The sequence below is a fragment of the Haliotis asinina genome, chromosome 5 (genome assembly GCF_037392515.1).
Source record: "Haliotis asinina isolate JCU_RB_2024 chromosome 5, JCU_Hal_asi_v2, whole genome shotgun sequence".
NCBI classification, from domain to species: Eukaryota; Metazoa; Mollusca; class Gastropoda; order Lepetellida; family Haliotidae; genus Haliotis; species Haliotis asinina.
Window position 1 is genome coordinate 58,217,308 of NC_090284.1, and position 22,773 is coordinate 58,240,080.

General features: G+C 36.9%; 1 protein-coding gene across 3 annotated transcripts in view; it reads right to left on the reverse strand.

Annotated features, from left to right (window-relative positions):
• The window catches only part of LOC137284926 (pro-neuregulin-1, membrane-bound isoform-like), a 111,855-nt gene that overhangs the window by 25,716 nt on the left and 63,366 nt on the right, over positions 1 to 22,773 (reverse strand). The gene's annotated exons all lie outside the window — the stretch shown is intronic.

Consider the following 22,773-nt stretch of genomic DNA (forward strand, 5'->3'; position numbering starts at 1 on the left):
GTCCTCTCAGTTTCTGTTTCATGCATAAGGCAGCTCAAAAATACACAAATAACTCCTTTCATTATACCAATGCTATTTTTGTACAAGTAAGGACATAAGGACTAAGGACACTGCAGGCTTTATTGGTTCAAGACACTTTTTTCAATTCTGTGAATTTAACACTTCTTTCATATTTTCCACAAATGTCTACGACTTCCGGATTACATTCTTTCCACAGTTACAGCCATTTTAGCATTAGATGTTCTCTGGTTCTCAGTGGTTTCATATCAAAGAAAAATGTCTGAATGCCTTACACAAAAACGTCTCCATGACTTATTTATACATGGCTGTTTTTGCAATATTCCAGCAATTTTATGGCGGGGGACACCAGAAATGGGCTTCACACATTGTAAACATGTGGGAAATCAAACCCACGTCTTCAGTGTGATGGGCAAACACTTTAACCACTATGCTACCACCACAGTGCCCCTATGTATACATGGGTTTCTACACCAGCAGACATAGTTATCACGATGTTTACATTGATATTATTAAATACCTAATATATCTAAGGAAAAAATCCTCAAAAATACATGTCATTTTCCTTAATTAGGATGACATCACATGACATATGGATCTATTTCCAGAAAAAAAGGAAAACATTGATCAGACTTTCTGAGTGGTTTTCTACTCAGAAAATGACACAAAATGAACAAATATTTTTGACAAATTCATCAGCTGAAGCAAGCCTCGCCCTGAAATCTATCAGTAGATGTCTTGAAAATATCAGGTGCTTGTTTAGGAAAGCAATAAATCATGGTCCATATATGTTCCTGCAAAGAAATCCTGCAGTGTTGAGTGTTCAAAAGCGTTTTTAGCCCATGTATTGTTTGAGTATTTCTCAGAGCCATGTGCACAATGAGCAGCATCTTAGCTTTCATTGTCTTTAGCTGAATATACTATGTTATATTGTTGTCATTCGGAAACAGCCATATAATTACTTTGTAAAAACATCTCTGCTTTCATCGGTATTAACTGACTCAGGTGGCCTGAAGCTACATCTTAAAGGGAAATAAGGTTATCTCCCTTTACCTGGCTGTGCAAGGCATAAAATCACTGTTTTATTACATATTTTCACGAACCAAGTATATTTTTTTGTCAGTTGAAGACTGACTCAGCACGTAATGGGTAGAGTGAGTGCATGAGTGAGTTAGTGACTGACATTAGGCAGGATGCAGTTCAATTCCGTCTACTTAGCTCTGGTACTGTGGAACGTCATCAGACTGGAACTGCTCATTATTGATCATCTAGTTTGATATTGTGTATGACTATCTCAGACACTGCTAAAAAATTTATCACCTACTCTGTAATCTAATCACTAGACAATTAGTCTGGAGACTGTCAGTTATGTCCTATTCTGAATAACATGGTTTTAAAGGCATATATTGTATATTTATTCAATCATGGCAAACTACAGACCCTCACCTGAACTCTGATGAATGAATGAGTGAGTTTAGTTTTGTGCCGGATTTAGCTACATTCTAGAAATATCATGGTGTGGAATACCAGAAATGGGCTTCACACACTGCACCCATGTGGGATTCACACATGGATCTTGGCTTGACGAGTAAATGCTTTAACCACTAGGCTACCCCACTGCTCCATTGAGAGAGTGAATAGAAGATTGTTATGGTCATTTTAAATAATTTTCAAGAATATCATGGACAACACAAGACAACACAAATATGGGCTTCATACAATGTACATGATTTGGGAATCAAACCAAGCTCCTTGACGTCATGAGCAAATGCCTAACTGCTGGTCTATCCCACTTTCCAGCTCCAGCTTTAAGACTATAACAGGTCTATGTTATGGGAGAAACTACAGTGTATAGAAGGGTTCCCATGACGACTTGGTGTTTGAGGCTAGAGAGAGTGAATCTCTACTTGGTTCCTTGAACAATGGTGAGTTCAGATACCTGGACAGTATTTCTGATGGTCCCTCCATGAAGTTCACCTTCTATGACCACCAGCCCTCACCTCTCACTACCTGAACAAGAACTGTCGCTATGGAAGAGAATGGCTATAAAAACAAATATCAAAATATAAGGGCTTCAGAATAACACATTTTCCTTTAGGAGACGATACAAAAAACAATTAAGCTATTGAAGTGGAAGGCTTTCAAGTACTTGTATGTTTTGTCTGGGAATGGTGTGCAGTGTCCTCCAGGTGGCACTGCTGACGTTGGACTTGCTGCTGCTCTGTTTACACGTTTAGAATGGCGGCTCAAGGGGAATTTGAGGAAGCTAGTCATGATGAGGCACTGTGGAACTGGATTGGCTTACATACTGGAGCTACATGATGAGTGATATCTCCACACACAGTATACGTCCAGCGACCTTCACTGATATATGCTGCTTCTGCTGGATGGAGAGATGGACAAGGTGTGGAGACTCCAGTAAAGGTCAACATCCGTGTCTGTTTGTGGGTAGTTGGATAGAGAGAAGAGGCTTGACTAGCTCTGTGGGTGGTTGGATAGAAAGAAGGAAGAGGTCTGACTAGCTCTGTAGGTGATTGAATAGACAAACGGACGAGGTCTGACTAGGTCTGTGGGTAGTTGGATAGAGAGAAGAGGTTTGACTAGGTCTGTGGGTGACTGGATAGACAGAAGGATGACGTCCGACTACCTCTGTAGGTGGCTGGATAGGGAGGATGAGGTCCCACTACCTCTGTAGGTGGTTGGATAGAGAGAAGGATGAGGTCTGACTACCTCTATAGGTGGTTGGATAGAGAGAAGGATGAGGTCTGACTAGCTCTGTAGGTGATCAAATAGACAAAAGGATGAGGTCTGACTAGCTCTGTAGGTGGCTGGATAGCAAGAAGGAAGAATTCTGACTAGCTCTGTAGGTGGTTGGAAAGAGAGAAGAGGTCTGTCTAGCTCTGTAGGTGATTGGATAGACAGAGGGATGAGGTCTGACTAGGTCTGTGGGTTTTTGGATAGACAGAAGGATGAGGTCAGACTAGGTCTGTCTGTGGTTGGATAGACAGGATGAGGTCTGACTAGGTCTGTGGGTGGTTGGATAGAGAGAAGGAAGAAGTATGACTAGCTTGGTTAGATAGTTGGTTAGATAGAGAAAAAGAAATAGTATGAAAGGGACTGCAAGTGGTACACAGAGAAAAGGAATGAGAACTATGTTAATTGGTGATTATATTAAGAGAAGAATGTATAAGTATGAGTTGTTCTTTACGTTGGCAAAATGAGAAAAGGAAGAACATCCTTGGTTCTGCTGGACTGAGTGATGTACAAATTTCAGGTTTCAGAAAAGTGAGTGAGTTTAGTTTTACGCCACACCAAGCAATATCCCAGCGATATGGCGCCGGTCTGTAAACAATCGAGTCTGGAACAGACAATCCAGTGATCAACATGTGCATCAAACTATGCAACCGGGATATGATGACATGCCAGCCAAGTCAGTCAGTGTGACCATCTGATACCCTTTGTCACCTCTAGTGACAAGCATGGATTGCTGAAAATCAACCCATATCTTCAGGGTAGTTTCAGAAGAGCCTAAAGCACTGTATAAACGTATTCCAGTGCAACATTGTATGGCTTTGACAGACCAAGGATCATAATCAAGATTACAAAAATGTAATTGAATATAATAGACCTTATCAGTCCTTACAGTGAAACAATGGGAAAATGTATATGAGAAGTTCAGAACATAATTTTTTTTTATCCTTTTCCACAAGGCTAACCTGTAAAACCAATTCAATGATATGAAGGGGAAATATGTATTACAAAAAAAAGAAGAAATACAATTAAAGATAAAGAATCAAAACGGAATAAAATGACATGATGTTGGCTGGACCATCTACATGCTTTCCAATTATGAACAAACAAAGAGGGCAAATCCAGATTTCCTGTTATCTGTGGCTCTTCTTCAACTGCTTTTTAATTTCAAAGTTTCTAATGAAATGACACCATTTCAATTTCATGAATGTGTGGTGAACAAGTAAAAAGGTTATTACAGTCATCTGGGAGTGTTCCTCTTGCACATATTGAAATATCACATTTAATTCTGCGGAACCAATTACAAAATTACATATTACGCATGACTGCTAAAACGGTAAATTGAATGACAAGTTCATTAGTTGATAGGAAAATGTTATAATGATTGAAACATTCATTAATTATATCTAATCACATTGCCATGATGATGAAAAGATTCAGATGATAGATAAGCATAAAATATCTCAGAATTTGTAAACAGTGTCCAGTTGAAGTATCCATGCCAAAACCTTTACATCCTAAATGAATCATTAATCAATTATTTTCTCATAAAACCTAATTGACTTGTTAGGGGAAAACACATAATTGTAAGAGAAAATCTTTCAGAAAACATGTGTAGTCTATCAAAATCAAGAATTATGACATAATTTCAAAATTAACCTGTGAGTCCTGCAAAATTATATACCTGCAGTAATTAGAAAGAAAATAAATAACATGTTTCCATTAGTTACCAATTTTCTTAATAGATATGAATAAATAACAAATTTATGTTTTGCGTCTGAAGCTGCATCCAAAAAAGTGTGATAGAAATTATGAAATACATAGGGGTTTATTGTCATTCATCTCATTTAAGAGAGCAAAATGAAACCATTAATATAATCCCTTCTCACCTTACACATACACTAAACCTGCATCACACACTTAACAAGCACAGGGGACTTACATACTCAGATACAAGTATCTCTTTAGATAATTCTGGCAATGTAGTTATTAAACGTTCATGTGTACATAGCAACACTGAGCTGTAACACATATGGTATGCAACAATGAATAGATAATAAAATCTAATTAAACAGCAGTTTTACATGTGAAAGTCTCATAATCCTTTATAACATACTTCCAAGCCCACCCAGTACCGTCATCCTGCTTTTGTCTAGACCTTTATGCCAGATTTGTACTTGATAACGTTCTCCTAACCATAAATTGGCCATTAGCCATCTTAGTCACTTCCAAACAAACCAAGTCAATAACATTGTAACTTGATGCACATCTTTACAAATTGGTTAATATAAACACTATGTTAACAGCCACCCTTTTTAACTTCTTCACCATCTGTGAGACTTAATCATAATAATTGATAATAAGTTGTCCGGTAATACTCATCCTTGTTTACCACAGGCAGCCATAGCAAACATGGTGGCCTTGTGTTTGCATGGGGTAAAGAGTTCATCTTATTCAGTTTGTTCAGGTGAATTGTGTTATTGTTGTTATGAAGACAACACAAACAGTGGAAATATAAACCTTATTTGGCAAAGATGTAAAAGATATGGATAATATAACCTTGAAAAGCAAAGTACATTAAATATGTTTCGGTAATACATGATTTGATAAGTTTTGATACTTTTGTTTCATGTTTTGATAATAATATGAATCTGTAAATATCTGTGGAAGAATAATGTAGTATATTTTGATACATTCTGTATACATGATCAAAAATGATTCTGTTTTACCTTTAAGGGATCAGGTCTACATATTTATGAAGAACTTTAATTAAAAACTCCAAATGCTATTTTCTTTCAGTCACATAATACTTAACAAGGTCCCGATCCACAAATCATTTGTAGGCTCATGTAGTGCTATGAATACTTTGAGGCTTGGGACCCAATAAATTGACCAACTTAACAGAAACTATACACTGTTTACCCTCTCACTCAGTGACACCTAAGCGGTATCAAAATGTTCCAGAGCCTTCAACATATACTGCTTCCCTGACCACCGTGTATAAGCAGAAAATGGAATGGAGCAGTCTGTCAGGATATATCAAGCAGGATTAAGCGTCCTTGTAGGTAGATAGAGCGAGCTCAACACCACTTGCAGCAACTGTCAAGGTGTATAATGCTGTACACTGTGTGCAATCTCATGTTGGGCGGTGAGTCACGGTCTGTTTGTAGCGAGAACTTCTGGAAGTAGCTGGCACCACATAACCTCACCATTCTCACATCTTCACTGGGCCCAACATGGTGGCTAACTATGCATGTCACTTCATCTTATTTGTTTTTGCTTCAAACTGTCCATCCCAATCTTTAACAGTTGCTTCCAGTAGTGTTATGCTTGGTCTATCCTCCTATAAGGACCATCAATTCTGAAATATCCTGACTTCTCAGCACCTTTCACTGGTTATACACAGTGCCCAGGAAAAGCATTACACGGTGGATTGTATGGAACAGTTTGGATCATGCTATTGGCGTCACAACCATTTGACATTGTCTTTAGATAAATGTTTTATTTTTTTTTTCATTTTACCATAACATTCTAAATGGTTATTGCTAAATACTCTTATGCCATTATTCTCAATAAAAGAACTATCAGTAAAAGTGTCATTTTGGATGTATAAAAAATAAAAATAAATTGATTTAATATTCTTCAGCTACCAGATATCTCAGTGTTCTGATCATCCTCTTGATACCACTAAATCTATATATCCAGATAAATACAGGGAAACACTGTACATTTTCTGAAAAGATATTAAAGACCTGATTAATCAGGAGCTGTTCAAACATCAATATGAATACATCTCATCAGAATCCTTTTGAAAAGGGGTTTGGCTAAATTGGTTCTAAAACATAGAGATAAGAGCCTCAATTTCCTTTGAGAACATACCAAGGATGATCCAGATTGCCTGAAATTAGGTCAAGCCCTGGGAATAATAAACTGATCCTGTGTCTGCAAGAGTCTGGTGGATATAAGCAATACTTCATCTTACCCTACTGGAAGCTTGGATAGTGTGAAGCACCATAGCTGACTGCCACCAGGAGATTACCTGGAGCCTGTTTCAAATATCTGGATGCTAGGGATGTGGTTAGAGATAAAGCACAGAATATATCTACATACTTATAAGCACAACTGTATCAACTTCTGTCAAGGTTACATGATACAGAGACGATTACCAACTTGTGATTCAAACAAATCTGTTGTCCATATGTTTGTTGTTTTATCGCACTCAGCAGTATTCCAGTATATGACGATGATCTGTAAATTATCAAGTCTGGACCAGACAATCTCGTGATAGAAATCATGTACATCAATCTACACAATTGTGTTACGATGACATGCATCAACCCAGTAAGAGAGTCTGACCACTAGTCCCTGGTTGGCTTGCATTCAATTTATTCTAACTCTATTTATAAGAATGGCTGTATCACCTTCTAAATGATGATTCAGCCAATCCCCTTGCCTTTGATTCAGATGACTACATACATGAGTATCAAAAATATATCTGAAACATTTTTAGAAATGTTAAAGAACGTATAACAAATAAAAGGAAGATAGTTCCAAATACTGATCACAGACTTAATGTTAGCACATTTTAATTCTCATGACTAATGACTGGGGGGTGTTTCTGGCAGAGTGAGTCGGTGAGTTTAGGTTCACACCACCTTCAGCAATATTCCAGCAATATCACCAGACACCAGAATGTGTTTCACACATTTTAACAACGTGGGGAACTGAACCCAAGTCTTTGGTGTGATAAACGAACACTTTAACCACTAGACTACCCTTTCTGGCAGAGGAGAACATGCTCAATCTTTTAGTGAACAACAGGTGTTCACTGATTTTCAGTTATCCATTCAAATATTTTTCACACCTTTTTTACCTACTGTAGTAACTGAATTTGTTTTAGAGTATCATTGAAATTAAATACTGATATTTCATTATTTATACACTATTAATTTGTTTGTGACAGCCATTCAATCAAGAAACATGCTGAATGTGAAATACAACCTCAGTTGAGATTCCTAATGATCTCTGAGGCCTTTTTGTCATTTTTATTTATTGTTCATAAGCAATTTAAAAATCATTTTGAGTTAATACACAAAACACAGCTAAACCCAAGCATTTTGAATAATAATAATAGGTGTATTTATCTCTAAATGTGAAAGGACATCATTTGTTACAGGAACGTAGCAACGCAACCTTCAGCAGCAACTTTTCAACTAATTAGAAAATATCTGTCAATAGGTGATGATATCGCTGACACACAGCATCAGTTAAACCATATGGTTTAATTTGGGTGGTTGTGCTGGGAGCATAGATCATTCAAGGTTATCCAGTTCTGATCTTTGTTTCATTTTAATGAGGATATATGTCAGCACGAGAAGCTATCACATGACATCAGTTTCTAAAATGTCTTTAAGAAAACCTGGAATCTAGAACGAAACTGTAATTTTTCTCACCCATGGTAATTTTAGGGCTTGTTTTTGAAGATTAGTTTCAAAGGTGCCATTAAAACTAATGTTTTTTATTCCTTTTGTCTTATACTATACCTCACAAAATATTGATGGGCCTTAAATTCAATACTACAAGATTTCAAATTAAGTGTTCTTGGCAGGAAAGTGGTAAAAAGTATTTACTTTGCCCAGAACAGGTATTGACACATAAGTCCATTATTTTAATAAATTCTAACATTTTACATTACTAGTATTGAATTTTAATACTTTTTTTCATTGCATAATGTCAGGCTTGCTGGCTTGGTTGAGGCATTGTACCCCAATTGCATATTTATAGACTTAAGTCATATAGTTTGAATGCTGCCCAGTGTGGCGTAAAACTCAACACACTCACCCCACTGTTTTGTTTGTTTGTTTGTTTGCTGTTTGATGCCACAGTCAGCAATGTTACAGCTATATAGTAGCGGTCATTAAATAATTGATTCCGGACCAGGCAATCCAATGATCAACAGCAAGAGCACTGATCTACACAACTGGGATACGATAACATGCGTTAACCAATTCATGAAGCTGAACCTGTTAGTCACCTCTTACAACAAGCATGGTTTACTGAACACTGATTCTGACCCAGGTCTTCATGGGCCTGTTTCATTAGTCATTAAAGTATTAAGGCTTGGTGTAAAAAAGGAATCACAGACCTAGAATAACATGTTTCTTAACTTATGAAGACGTGACGAATGTGTTGACAGCAGAGGAAAGCTGAAGACCTAATCTTATCTTGTAAACGCATTCTGTGCTTAATAGATTCAGTTCCTGTTTTGAAAAAATTAGTAATTTTGTTTCTAAATCCAGTCTGCTTGCAAAGTAGACCTGTCTCGACTAATGAGGTTAGCCAGCAAGGAAGCTGTATTCATCACAAAAAAGCACTGTAAACATATATTTTAAACACAAGTGTAAAAAACATCAGCCTAAAAATAACATTTTCCAGATTATATGGATGTAATGAGCCAGGTCAAGATTGTTTACAAGTCATCAATGTAATACATGTAGTGCACATGTTAAGTTAGAAAGAATAATGTCAAGAAACAAAGACATGGGTGTGGACACTAAATAAATTTCATCCATCCATTCATTCATTCATTCATTCATTCATTTCAGATAAAGACCTGAAGTCTGTGCCCTGGTTACCCACAGACCCCCCCATAGCATAATGTTACAATACATCGATCCACTAACACGTGAATAAATATCATGTGGTTTTCAACGATCTTTAATCACCCCCCACCCCACCCCATCCCACCCCAATTCTATTGACTAATCCCTTGCATGGAAATTAGTGATGTTAAACTGACTTGATGGTGCTGTGTTAATAAGAGACATAATAAATATTTGTTTTTCACTTATTACCTGTGAATCGATAGGATAAGTATAAATATAAATTAAACTATCAGGAATGTTATAAAGCAAAGATGTTTTTGTAAGGAATTTGTATAGTTGGTTCAGTTCAAATCTAGGTAGATCTGTAAATCCAAAAAAGTCCCACTAACTAAGGCCTGAAGCGCCAACATGTGTTCACATATGGTTTAACATTGAGCCTCATGCTTGCACCAGTATTTTCTCAGATCCTTAGCTTTAAATCAAAAGGTCACTTGGTGTAAAATAACCCATTATGCCAATCCTTTTCAAATGACCTTTCATAACATATATCCAATGTCAAATTTTTTTTGGAGAGCCTTTTTCCCTGAATCTGAACTTGTGACATAATTACACAAGTTGTCCAAATGAGTTCTCATATTTAGCATCCTTTCTATAAATAACAAACTATATGTTCGTTAACCCTGACTCTAACATTGCAATCATCTCCTTACATGAAATGTTAGAAGTTCATGGTGTGTCATTAGTTGTCAATTTAACTTTCAGTGTAATTAACAAGCAAAATGTCAATAATACTGGTGATACTGCTTTTCTATAGTCTAATTAAATTTGTACAATGTAACAGCACTTAGACACAGCCATCAGGATAATTCCCATACTGGCAAATTTAAGTGCATGAGTGTTTTTTCAAACATATTTTTTGATGACAAATTGATTTGCAAGCTAAAACCTCTGGGTTTGAAGAGTACATTAATTAAAGAGATGTTCTTGCTCTTGCATGTTCAGGACTCAACATGAAAGTGACATTGAAATATATTTCACATCAATGTGAAACTGACAAGTAAAAAGCATGTCATGTAAGGTCAACCAATCGTCGGGATAAAATACATCTGGTGAACTGTTTCAAAGAGTTCAATGACTGGGAACATGGGTAAAGGCTATGAAACAATGAAGCACTTTAACTCTGGAACCATCAGAGCAAAGTGAATGGTTTCCACTGCACTGAATGATCCAACATCACAAAACCAATTCATCATCGGGAAATCAAAAATTTAAATATGACCATTTTTACTAGCTTAAAAACATTCATTTATTGCTTTCCTGATTCACTAAAATTATGGTGGATAGCCTAATGGTTAAGCGTTTGCTTGTTCCACTGAATACCTGAATTCTATTCCCCACATAGGTACCACATAGGTACAATGTATGAAGCCGTTTTCTGGTGTCCCTTGTTGTGATATTGCTAGAAAATCGCTACAAGCAGCGCAAAACTAAACTTGCTCATGCACTCATTTCTTTTGTTTAGATTCCCCATGAGGGTGCCATGTGTGAGTCCCATGGGACCATTTCTGGTAACCTCTGTCATGATATTGCTGGAACATTTAAAATGGCATAAAACTAAACTCACTCTTTTCTATGAACTCTGATGGACATATTTTGTCCTGATTCTGTTAGTCTACTCTTATGATAAGCAGTGGGTTGCTGAAGAGCAATTCTAAAATTGTTAAATCCATTTAAACAAAGCATTGGTTCAAGACTTTCTGGTAGTGAAATATGTAAAGTAATATATGAAAACTAACAGCATATATAATGTAATATGATAACTGTGTGATATCCAAACATAGCATAACATTACAGGTGTAGCTGTCAACAAATCAAAGTGACATCCTGACAAAAATGTTCAACATACCAAAAACAGAATCACAGATCAAGAGTATTCTAACGATTCTCTTCCAGTGACACCATCAAGCATCTACATGCAATGACATAAAAATATCAAAAAGTATAATGCTTAGGCAATTTCTGAAGTTTCTTTCCAAACATTGGCATAAGTTCCATCACCAACAGGCAGCTGCCACAGGATAACACTCTTTAAGAATCAAGTCTAATTTCCATGATCACTTCCCCATTAGACACAACCCACAAATTAGAATGCATGTTACGCCACTTTATGTGGCAGGTTTATCCATTTTCAAGCCTTCAAAACATTAATTTGTGCATTGGACATGATACGTTACTGACCGTCTGGAGCAGAAACCTTGATATATGTGCTGCCACCTAGTAAAAAACGTGTAATGGTGACAGTTTAAGGAGAATATGTCCACTCAAACAGTCTCCACCAAATAAAGTCAGGTCTGTCCTGCGTTCAATGAAACGGCAGTCATAAGACATGCCTGCAAGAGTGTTGGTGGTTGTAATGGTCTAGACATATACTGGATCTACAGTGATAGCATGCTGTGAAGCCATGTTGCAGAAAATGTAGATACAGACAGGCAAATAACATACCACAGTTGAACAGTGTTCACATCTCGCTCAGAAATCAAAAAGAATCCAAGAGATGTTCTTCAATTTCGGACAAGTCTGCCACATTTGTTGAACTTAGTAGGTTTACATGGACAGATAGACTATTTAGACATCTGTTTGAGTCCATGATGCATTGTACCATACAGGGTAACAACAAGTAACATCTTGTAATCCGAACTGCAAAATGAACATTAGGTATGGCTAAACAGACATAATATACTGCTCAGTACCCATGGGGAGACAAACATGTTGGCAAATAGTCCTTTGGAAGAAAAGCATGTTGGCAATACCCCTTTAGAAGCAAAAGTACTTCATGGTACCCATGGAAAGACAAGCATGTTAGGAATAGCCCTTTAGAAGAAAAGCATGTTGGCAATACCCTTTTAGAAGAAAAGCATGTTGGGAATACCCCTTTAAAAGAGAAGCATGTTGGAAATACCCCTTTAGAAGAGAAACATGTTGGCAATACCCCTTTAGAGCAGAAGCATTTTGGCAATACCCCTTTAGAAGAAAAGCATGTTGGCAATACCCCTTTAGAAGAGAAGCATGTTGGCAACACCCCTTTAGAAGGGAAGCATGTTGGCAATACCCCTTTAGAAGAGAATACCCCTTTGGAAGAGAAGCATGTTGGCAATACCCGATTAGAGGAGAAGCATGTTGGCAATACCCCTTTAAAAGAGAACCATGTTGGCAATACCCCTTTAGAAGGGAACCATGTTGGCAATACCCCTTTGGAAGAGAAGCATGTTGGCAATACCCATTTGGAAGAGAAGCATGAGGTGCTGGGCGATACTTATGCCAGAAGCAAAAACACAAAACATGATTGCTACAATGTTATTTGAAAATAATGAAGATGTTTTTTCCAAGTACTTAATTTCTACAAATTACGGTAATTGATTGTCAAGTAAATGGTACCTTATCACTTCTGATATTCATCAACTTACTTGCCATTATCAACCACTTGAAACAGTTATACAATTTCCAACCCTGATGTTAAAGGTAAATAACACATTTAGCCATCACCAATCTCTAGTTTTAATATATGTCCTTTTAAGATTTGCTTGATTGGATACATTTTTCGGTTAAGAGGTGTTTTAACAGTTGAATTTCACATAAAAGTTATATATATAATCAGTGCTGATGAGCACTTTTTTAACAAAACTGTTAAATCACATGAAAGTGGGAGAATTGGCATGGTTTGCCAGAGTGAACAACCTCAGTTGATAAATATTCTGGAAAAACATCATGGGCATCAGGTTCAAAGATATGAAGTATCTGTAATACACGGAACATGAAACAGAGAGGTTAAAGCGGTAGAAGCGACTGGTTTCAGCATATGTGGTTGAAAAAAAACAACAAAAACTGAAACAACGCACTGGTCAGCTAATCCTCGATTATTGGCTGTTTATTGTCATGTGACAATTTTAGCTTATGTGGCATTTAATGCATCTTTATGTGGTGTTTGATGCATCAGTATGTGGTGTTTGATGCATCAGTATGCAATATTAAAGCTTAATGACAGCAGTCCATAAATGAAAAAAAAGTCTGGGTGAAACAATCCAGTGATCAGCAACATTGATTTATGCAGCTTGGATAAAATCACATGTGTCAACCAAGTCAGTAAACCTGATCACCTGAGCCTGTGAGACACCTTTTATGACAAGCAGGGGTTTGTGATGACTAGTTTTAACCCAATCTTCACAAGTGCCAGAAATAGTAAGAGGAAACAGCTGATCAAGGTCCTCTTCCAATAAGCAACAAGTAATTTCATGTATTGTTGCAGTGCTGAGATCTGTCTGTGGAACTGGCTAGCTATTCTTGAAACATTCGTAGCCCTACGAACTTCTTAAGCCCATTCACATTAGCTACGATCAAAGTTCAGAATTCTTAGGGCTTCGAGGATAAGGGCTCTGGTCCTTCGAACTAATTATGGCAACAGTCAAAAGCCCAATATAAAGAATTCGATAGTTAATTTCTGACAGACTGTTTGCCTAATATTGATAAAAGTTTCAATATCAAGACTGCTATGGTGCCAACACATTTGTGTTAATAGTTGTCCTCAGAACAGACTGCAACATTTCAAGGTAGGTGATACCATAAGATGTATTGAAGCAGTATCCAAATCCAAATTGTTTGAGTAAAATAATCAATATCATAAGCCTGATCTATACACAACATGTTCATTCACTGGATCTTGCCCTTTTCAGGTACGCAAAACCGATTTTGATATTTTCACTCCTGATCAAACATATTTTTCTTTTTCCTAAATAACATTTGAAGAGGATTTGGCACACAAGGCATAGCATAAAGTAAACAGAATAGAATCTGTTTAATGTGGTGTTAAAGATGACTGAAGTGAATAAACATATTTTGCATATCTTAAAATGTTTAAACCCAGTGAAATTATTTCAATTTAAATGGCCAGTGCACTTGGTGACCTTCTCGGCATCACACAAAACAGCCTAAATTCATTCCAGATTTACTTAGATTCTGTAATCAAATCACAGGCTTCACAGAAGCCCTTGAAAATCCCCCACCAGCTTCTGAGAGTGGGGACAAGTCTTCCAGAAAGGTTGAATTTCATGCTCAATTACTTGAACACTGGAGATCAAGCATTTAGCAGTAATGCCAGGATCAGCTTGTCCTGGGGTCACTTCAACCAGGTGACCTTGACAGGGGCGAACGAACGCTTTACTTTTTATGATCTTCCACAATTTTACTGAAGCCAGATCCCTGCATTCCCTTTCCATCCCTCCTTCGGATGTTGTACTGTGTCTAGTTGGTATATTCTTTTCTGCCCAACTCAATGCCAGTGTCCTTAATTTACTGAAATGACCTAGATTTTCTTCAGGCTCAGAAGTCTCCCAGCTGACTGGGATGCTTTTTTAATTAAAATTTGTCAAAACTAGATTTATTCAGATATATTTATGATTAAAATGTAAAGACTTTTAATGAAGAATTTAGGTTTTAATGGTTTAAATATTTAAAAATTTGATAGATGGATGTCATGTGTTCTACATATGCCACCAAAGACTTACGTGAATCAGTACCAAATGTGGAGATCAATGCTCACGCTATTGATCACTGGACTGTCTGGTTCAGTCATAGTTATGTACAAATTACCATGGCTTAACTGAAATATTGATGAACACAGCATTAAACATCAACCAACTATCCAATCATCTAACCAGCCAACCAACCAAATAAACAACCAATGAGTCAGCCAACTAACCAACCAACCAAAAACATAAATCAGCGCTAAGTCAGTTAGACCAACAACAGAATCCCAGTAATACATTTTCTACTATGCACGAAAAGACATATTTATAGTTATTTATTACAGCACTAGCTGAATACATGGACTGACCATATGGTTTTCAGATAATACTTTCCACACAAATACTCAGAATTAACATAAGGCAAACCTTGAGAGTTCTTGGTGTGGATAAGTGAATTGACCTGTTTCAGGTTCTTCTTATCATTAATCTAAACAAACCTTGGCATATTAATTACCGGAAATCTAAATGCAAGTATCCAGCCACTGAGCATCCAAATTGAAGCAGGTTTCTCTGCCAATGACTAGTTTGGCGCTGCAGATGAAATCAGTGTCATCGTAAGAAAAATTTATGATAACTTTTAATAGATCTTACAGACATATGCACCTGAAACTAAGGTCACTGAGTACAGTCTCAATGTGACAATCCTATTCTCAATTCAACTTGCCTATCAAACCCAAATTATCATGAATTTGTTCTCCATCAGCCATTGGTAGACAAGACGTCTAGCATCAGTAATTAGGGAAAGTCTCAAACCATCTTATGAACATTCAGCAACCGGAACTAAATTAGCACTCAAAAAGTTTCTGAACTGGATACAAAGAAGCAGTTCCTACAAAGATCACATGTCCAAATGTTTGCCATTTTGTTTGTGATAAATTAATTGATAATAAATTAAAAACGGATAAACCAAATGTGCTATATGACTGTAGAATTTATGAGATGACCCCCCAATTCTCAAGCAGTGTGGAGATGTACAGTGTGGTGATCAAAGGCTCAGAGAGTGTGAAACTTCTACGATCAAGTAGCCTCACTTACCCGACCAGATGTCGGCACAGCGAAATGCATGTACCAGTTGTCTAAACACATGAAATTGCAATTTTGTCTACGTCTCCTTCACCTTGCCCAGCCTTGCAAGCTCCCATCATACATTTCAACTCTGATCAAAGACTTTGATACTTGTAAACCATTCTGCTGCCCACCAGGGTAACCGTCTCTACATTTCACTTCAGATGTCCTGACGAGAGACTGGTTCTCCTTCATGGACGCAACTAGACTAGTAAAATCCAATTTGAGTTGGATTCACTTATTTGACTGTCTGCTTCAAAGTAAAATATATCTACATTCAGCCTCTGAGGCAAATAAAGACATATTAACACTCAACCTCTTTGGAAATAAAGATATATTAACCTTCTAAAAATAAAATCTACCATTCTGAAAATAATCTGACTTCTTTTTTAGCAGTGCTACAAATTTAATTGAAGAAGGGTTTGTACTCTATGGGAACAATATACTCTTGTTGCTATGTTGCCAGAATAACTTTCCTAACATCATCATGAGTTCACAAACTTAATCTTATCTTTAACATATTACTGTGACCACAGGCATCTGACTAATCTCCTTTAAAATACTGTGATGTTATAAGTTGGTTTTACTGTCCTTTGTTGACAGGTGTTTATAATCTACATGTATTTATGGTGAATTTGCAGCTTGTTTCAGTCTTCAGTTTTTTTTTGTGTAGATTCCTATTCTAAAGTTTTATAATGACAATTCTCAGGCTAAATGCTAGATGCTCTTTGCTTGTATCCATGTACCTAAAATGAATAAAAATAACTGAATCCAACTAAAGTTTGGAATAGCTGTGAAGAGTACCTCATATCTAAGACGGTATCATAATGATGTGGTATTCATTTACCTTTTGTTGTTCAGATTCATTTTCTAAATAAACTTCATTTCTAGAAATTAAAGCTGGTTTCCTCAACCTGAAAATCTTCGATATCATTTTACAGGATTGGCAGTTTATTTCACTGCTGATGTCAAGGCAGTTTTAACCACTTTCAAAATATGACAAATCATCAAAACATATTTTGATTCTTATCAACAAAGTCATCTCCGGTCATTTTCCTTCCATTTCCCAAATTATGAAATATACACAACTTAAAGTAGAAATGAGGTATATCCACATCTATTTTTGGTACTCCAATAACAATTTCACATACATCATCAGTTACACATATCGTGTTAAAAACAAAACAACTACTATAGTGTTTTGATGGTATCTTTTCCTGAACACACGTGACATAATCAGTACTCTCATCACAGCATGCAGGAAACAGACTCCTGTGCTTGCCTTCATCAGCAGATCAAGTGTATGGTGTACATGGCAGTGTTACACCTACCTCCCTCCATGACTCGCAGACAGGTGGAGTCGGAACCAATTACAACATGTGTACTGATCCTGTTTAGCATTACTGACGGCAGACATGACTGGCAGCACTACCTGGGTTTAGTGCCTCTCCCTCTTTGAACAATATTTTTGTATGTCACTGTACGTCTGCTAAAAGTAGTGGAGTGAGTTGGTTTAATCCCAATTTTAGCAATACTCCAGCAATATCACAGCAGTGGACACGAGAAATGGGCTTCACAAACTGTACCCATGTGGGGTATCAAACCCAGGTATTTGGTGTGATAAGCAAACACTATAACCACAAGGCTACCCTACCACTCCTCAATGTAGGGAAAGAAAGAGAAACAGACACACGTACATCATTTCCAATCATGTAAAACCATGAAAAATTGTGAGGACCTGAAAGACTGTATCAATGGGATGAAAAACAATGATCAGTGGATCCTTATACAGTTAAGGGAAGCAACTCCCTTGTAACTTTAGAACCACTTCCTAAAATACAAAGTAGCCAGTGTGTTTGAATATGGTGACAAATCCATCCGCTGGTATGTGTATATGACCAAATGTTTGAAACTTCATGAATTTCTGTGTAGAGCTTTATAAAGTATACTTTTGGGTTTTAACATCTTAACGTGAAATTTTCAGAGCATATGTGAAAATGCACAACACATTCAATTAGCATCATCAAATGACAGTGACAGAATTGTACATCTGGAGCTATTAAATGAGGGTCCATGGTAAGGGAAGGGCATCATGTCCACTGTGAGTCAAATTTGGGGGCCTTTTATATTAAACCTTTTCCAGAGAAAAAAACATGTGACAAATTATTCAGTTGAATCTAAAACCTGAAATCACATTTATGAGAATAAGGATAATCAGACTATGAAACCATTTCGATAGCTGTTCAACTTTTGTTCATGACTGAAAGTGCAAATGCATACTTTTGATTTTATTTTATTTAAATAAATCAATAATAAACAATTTTAATAACATTACTATCTATATTTGAAAGATGTTTTTGACATTTTCCGGGTTTTTTTATATGCAACTATTTTCAGTACAATTTAGTTCAATTTTAACTTTCAATGGACTTTTCAAAAAGTAGTTTTATGGTGAATAGTACACCCATCAGCACCCTCCAAACACATGCTCTTCATGACATAAGCAAGGTGTAACAACTGCAGCATCTACCAATACAAGAACAGCGATACGGTCTACTTCCAACATAGATACAGTGAAAGACTTATTTCTGAGGAGATGACGCTCTCAATTCTTGTAGCTGCCAATTACCCAGCTATTAGTCTTGCAAACAATGTATACATAGACAACAGATAGCATCACAGACTATTCTAAGAGCTTGCTTATCCTTGAGATTCAAATGAGTCTGACGTGACGCCATGCTCCAGGAGTGCCGAGGCAAATTGGACGAGATGCGAACTGTGTCAACATCATTTCAGCATTGATGTCAGGAGGGTTTAATATGTTGTAGAACAGCTCAGACAAATAGGACTTAGCACTGAGTAGCACGTCATCAATAAGATGAGCTTACAGTGCCACCCCCAAGACTGATACCATCTGGTACTGGTTCCTTCATCCTTCGGTCCCATGATGAACAAACTGCATAGACCAACAACATCCCTGCATCCCTTCTCCAACAGTTTTAAAAAATATCAAGTCTTTGGTCAATATATATCTATCAACTTCCTGTGACTGACAAACTTTGACCAAAGTGAGTAAGTTTAGTTTTATGTCACTTTCAGCAACATTCAGGCCATTTTTCAGCAGGGTCACAAGAAATGGGTTTCAAACACTGTACCTATGTTGGGAGTCGAACCCGACTCTTTGGCATGATGAGCAAACATTTGAACCAATAGGCTACTCCCCGCCCCTTTGATTAGACATGTTTGTTGTTTACCTCTGCACTTAGGTATATTCAGTTGATACTGTCTGGGTGGTGGGGTAGCACTGTGGTGCAAGCATTTGCTCATGTCAAAAGTGGGATTCGGTTATCAAGATGGGTACTATGTGTGAAGTCATTTCTTGCGTCACGTCTGCCATACTGCCTTTGGTTGGTCAGTTGTTTAATGCTGCCTTCAGCAATATTCCAGATATATGTTGCTAGTTTGTAGATAATCGTGTCTGATGACTTGATCCAATGATCAACAACATGAGCATTGGGGATAAAAAGACAGATGTCAACTAAGGCAGCGAGTCTGACCACCTGATCCTGTAAGTAACCTCATAATACCACTAATAATAAATCACTCAACCAAACTATATGGTAGGTAAATAATCAAACACTGGTTCTTGATTTTCTTTTCAACCCAGGTCAGAGACAGTGAAGGAGAATGGTTCATTCCTACACAACCAAACAAATTGGAAATTACTGAACAGTCATCTCCCTTTGATGTTCTAGGATCAGCTTGTCTGCATCTTACTTGTTACTGGTTTCAAGTTGTGATATTCTCAACATTCTAGTTCTCTAAGATGACATACCTTTAAATTTGTAAATATTTCAATTTTATCTATTATCAACTGAATCCCATAATATGGCTCTTATTACCTTACCTTTACCTCTTATTTATTTACCCATGTGGGGAATCAAACCTGGGTCTTCAGCGTGATGAGAAAACACTTCAACTACTAGGCTACCCTATAGCCTAGATACAAAAATGTTTTGCAGGTCTCAGTGTCTCTAGTAGCCAATTTCAAAGCAGTTGTTTTCATGACTTTCATGGTCTCTACAATCACACACACAAGAAACAGAAGATAATGGCACTAGATAATGGCACATGGTCATGTTACATACAGGAGGTCTGGTTCACCCTGAACAAACACACTGTAGACTGATGAACATTATACATAATATCAGACATGGTATTTCTGGGACAAGTATGTCTGAAAGCTGCACATTGAATAAAATGTCATAATTACATTCAAGTCTGACACGTTGGTCAATCAAAATAATCATTTTATTGCAACAATCCAATTTTTTACCAGTAAACCATATAATGCAAGATCAGTCAAGCGAACGTGGCTGAAAAAAGCCTGAAAAGAAAAATGTAACACAGAGCTTTGCCAGAGTCTCTGGAGACAGCATGACTTTTATGTCATTATCTTCAAACAAGCACTCACATCATGCAATCCTGTGGGGAACTGCCCTGCTTGCTTCCTCACCCTAACTGAGTGCCTCCCCTCTCCCCCTTCCAAGCCTGCACTCTGCTGATGGGATGCTCACAGCAAACATGAATGTTGCATCATGTACAGAGGTTATTCACTGTCATGATTCAAAACATATATTTTCCAAAATAAAGTTTAGAGAAGAACTTTTAATCCAATGAAAGGAAAAGAACATCAATATACAGTTTTTTGTTTGTCTCAAAACTATGTTTAATTTACTTGAATAATTCTGTTAATGGAAAATGAAGGATTTCTTTCTTTCTCTTTATTCCCAAAATTATTTATCTGATGACATTAGTTGTGCTGCTTATCTGAATCTGCTGACCTAAACAGTTTGGTAAGGGTATAAAAATGAGTAAAAATGTTTAATCAGAGTCATCAGTTTTAGAGATAAATTAAACATCACATGTTTTTGCTAGGTATAACAATGTGCTGATCCTAAAAACTGAAGCAATCAGGAAAACAGATACAATAAACAGAAGATCTGTTTTGGGATAGTAAAAGATGACATTGAAGATCACTTTGCTAATAAATAATTTTAACATATTCTTATGCGATTATCTACAAAGAGTAATCATTATTTAAGTTGGATTTAAAATCCAAAATATTAATATCCAAAATAGGTAAAGTCATTTTTTAACCACAACCCATAAAAATCAAACAGCTTTAAGACGTAATACAGGACAAATTTTATGGATAATTAAGCCACAGTTAACAGCTAAGCCTTACTGTTCAGTTCATCTCAACCTGATGAGGGGGCTAGGATAAGCCCCGAAACGTCGTGAACATAAACTCAAGAAGTTGCTATCCATAAAATCTGTCCCGTATTACCACGCCAACTTCTAAATGCCTTTCAAGAATCACAGCTTTATGACGATTAAAAAATTCTGTAAAATTCATATGTTTCTCCAACCTACAAAACAAATTTTCTACTTTCAAAATCTATAAACCAACAAAAGTAGATTCACCAAATAATATATGCATATATGCTGTCTGTTACAGTATATTTTTGTTTGTTTGTTTGTTTGTTTGTTTTTATGCTTCAGGCCGCTATATTCCAGTTATATAATGTTTTGGGAGGGTTGGTCATTGGCAATGGAGATACACAAGCATGTGACTGACCGAACCATCAGATCCATGACAGCTGTGCCATGATATGAGGGCTGATCAAGAAGTTCTAGACTGGTGGCACCAACCAATCTTAGGTGCATTTCTGGACAGTCTTCTTCATCAGCATAAATAGATCAACTAGTTCAAAAGAAACAAGTCCTTGAAGCACAATGGGGTATAAACTAGCTGGAAATGCTGATGAAGAACACTGTCCTAAGATTAGTTGGTGTCACCAATCTAGAAGTTATATAAACTTAGAACTTTTTGACCAGCCCTCGTATAATATTGTACTACAAACTAGTACTACAAACTAATTCTATCTGCATTGGTTTAATGACTCTCTAAATGTTATGTCAACAGTTCAGCACGTCAGTCTTGTGCAAGTGGAATGAGTGAGTGAGTTTGGTTTTACATCATGGTGGAGGGATACATAAAATAGGGTTCATACACTGTACCAATGTGGGCAATCAAACACAGGTCATCAGTCTGAGGTGCCAATGTTCTAAGCACTAGGTTACCGCTCCAACCCTCGTGCAGGAGGAAAGCTCCCCCTGATGCAGGTCTTAGAAGTAAAATCCCAAAGTAAAAACCCTGTAAACTTATGTGTGCTGTTGAGACTCCAAGAATTACTATTGAGACAAATGTGGAATCGTACGTGTGAAACTGGCAAGCAGGGGTATAGAGCTAACAAACAGGTCCTTCTCAGGTCCTGTCAGGTCAAGTATTACGGAAACACTTTTAAAAACAAATACATACAAGCTGAGATGGGTCCAAATTTTCTACCAAGGTACCCCACCCCTATATTACGTACCCTACCCTACACTACCCGGATACTCATTATGTTAATTCCTGACATAAAGTTTGTAAGAAATGACAATACATTCTTAGGCATGGAGGCTAAAATTTTGAGTTTTTCAATATCTTAAACATGCATTATGCATTATGAAGTGACTGTATATTATGTCCAAATCTTCAAAGACAATACAGCCTTTCATGAAAGAATAACATATTACATTGTATAATCGATTAGTTCTATGATCATAATGGGTCCAGGTATCGGGATGGGTACTCGCATCTATTACCCACCCATCCCGAGTATCCGGGTTACCTGTTTCATCCCCAACAC